Genomic DNA, 2,718 nt, shown 5'->3' on the forward strand with positions numbered 1-2,718 from the left:
TTGATTACTCTAGAAGTGGCTGATATTAAACAACTCCTCTTTCAGTGAATGTTTTAAGAATGATCAGACTTATTCCTATTTTTTACTTTATTTTAAAAATATTTTAAATGTGTATTTCTTTTTGAGAGAGAGAGAGAGGGAAAGAGAGAGAGAGAGAGAGAGAATGAGTGTGGGAAGGGCAGAGAGAGAGGAAGGGAGTCACAGAATCCTAAGCAGGCTTCAGGCTCCAAACTGTCATCACAGAGACTGACATAGGGCTTGGGCTCATGACCTGAGCCGAATTCTGACGCTTAACCAGCTGAGCCACCAGGCATGCCAATTAGTCTTATTCCTAATTGCCAGTACCCCCCTGCCTGTCCATCCCCTTAAACTGGCCAGATGGACAGGAGAGGGCTGGTATTGGAGCTCCCAGCTTCACCGTCCTGGGGTGGGGGTGATACCAGAAAATACTCCTGAGCCATACCCACAGCTTGAGCATGGGGAGCTAGAATCGAGTTTCTCCTGCAAAAGCTTCAGAATCGCCTCTTCTGGATTAGGAAACAACTGGTAAAAACAATACTTTATTGAGTACATACTATATATATTGAAGTAAGTTGTGTGGTAGAGGTGGAACTAACGTGATTTGTAAGAAAGAGTTTCTAAGCTCCAAAGACTCAGCTTAGAAGAAAAGAGCAACTTTCTTACAAAAGCTGTACTGGGAACCAAAGGAATGCTAGAAAAGCTTCAAGAAGGTGGAGCTCAAGGAGGTGGGGCATCAGGGGCCATGTACTAGACACAGGGTGGTCTGGGGAGACTTCTCCCTAACTGAGTCCAGTGTAGGATGAGAAACTTTTTTAAAGCCGAACCTGTCTTATAGTAGTCCAGGCAGGAGAAGCACAGGACAAAGCTAACCTCTTCCCAGTGATGTGCTCAGGCTGGTATTGGCTCAGGAGAGCTGAAGAGGCGCATCTTATGTCTACCCAGCATTCAGTAATATCACGTTGGCAGCTTAAAATTGGCCATGGCCAGAGAATTTACACCACTGAATACATGAATGCTACAAATCAGTTTTGTTTTGTTTTGTTTCTTTTACTCCAGAGAGTTGTTAAACATTTCCTAGCAAACCACTTTCAGTTTTATGTTTCAAGACAGTGATTCTCATTGGCAAACAGAAACCACCAAGAATCCTGATAATTTCCTAACACTCTCAACAGAGCAATGAGCACTGTGCTCCCTTCGCCCTGTCCCCACATCACTGCTGTGGCAAACTTCCCTAGGACTGTGCCAGATCTCTAGAGTATTTGGTGCATTCAGAAGGCCCCTAATATGTTTTAGCACCCCTTCCCACTCCCCACTAACCCTCAGTCATCATCCCCTTTTGCAGTGGAGAGGGTATGTGGAATAGATAAGTAAGAAAGTAAGGAAGAGGGGAATTAGACAAGTGGTTTTCTGGGACAGTGAGGAGACCCAAGCAGACAGGTTAGTTCCAACAGCAAGACCTGGTTGAGGTTTGAGGTCTGGAGGTGGGAAGTACCTCTTTTTGGAAGTGGAGGTGGAAGCTGGGGCCTGCCCACAGAGCTTGGGTTTCAACTTATCCTTTGTCAAGCATTTCAATCGTTAAACACATGGTTTGAGGCACTAAGTCACTTCCAGAAGCTGTAACTGGGGGTATTTTCAGGACCTTGAAGGAAGATTCCTAGAATAAACAAAATGTAAGTGATGAACCAGAACTGAAACATTTAATTAGAATACACATTGTGAACTATAGGGCATAGGCACCTGCATGATCAGGCTCTGGATGCCTGTCACAAAGAAAAGCAACAGTGTGATTACCAGGTTGAATTTAACTTAAGGCTAATGGATGCGTAAAGAAAATGGGGTTTTGTTGTGTTCCAATCTAGGCAGAGCCACTGGGTTCTGTTAGGCCCAAGAAACATTTACCGAAAGGTAAACTACTAGCCCACTGTTCTCCATAACAATCCTCTTAGCATCACAAGGTTCTTTTTATTTATATGAGGAACAGCTAGAAGACCTGTGTGTGCTTATATGTTGTGTGCATCTGAGTACACAGGAGCAGGGGTTCAGGGCTAGATATATAAAATGAAGGTGGGCTTTTGGGTGGGCTGCAAAGTATTTCAGTGTCTCTTTTTCCTATGTTGGATGAAGTTGATGGCCCCAGGAGGAAAGAGGCAGGCTTAGCCCCACTATCTGGTGTGGGCAGGCAGAGTGACTCCTATAAGCAGTTTAGGTCTGATGTAGGTGTGATGCTTTAAAGTGCCAGCACCAGAACCCCTCTGAAAAACAGTGTGGAGGTTCCTCAAAAAATTAACAATAGAACTCCTCTATGACCTAGCAATAGAACTGCTAGAAATTTACCCAAGNTGCCATCACCAGGAAAGCTTTTTTTCTGCTTCAGAGACTAACTTGTCTCCATTGAGTTCAAATTGTAGGCATTTTCATGGGTCAGGAGGAGAAGGAAGACAGGAGGGAATGCCATTTCGGAACTTTTAATGACTTGTCCAAAGGAAAGTATAGAAGTCAACAACTGTCTTCTTCTATTCCCATTTATTATATGATTAACCAATTTTATAATTAAGGTTAAATTGAGATGTGTAAACAGCAAGAGCAACACAAATTAGCAATTTAAAAACACATCATGGCAACATCATCCACTGTTGACAATCTGTTTCTAAAAATACCAGTTTATAAGCAATCATTTCTTTTTTTTTATTTTTTTAA

This window comes from Crocuta crocuta, unplaced genomic scaffold (genome assembly GCF_008692635.1).
Source record: "Crocuta crocuta isolate KB4526 unplaced genomic scaffold, BGI_CrCroc_1.0 scaffold3369, whole genome shotgun sequence".
In the NCBI taxonomy this organism is placed as follows: domain Eukaryota; kingdom Metazoa; phylum Chordata; class Mammalia; order Carnivora; family Hyaenidae; genus Crocuta; species Crocuta crocuta.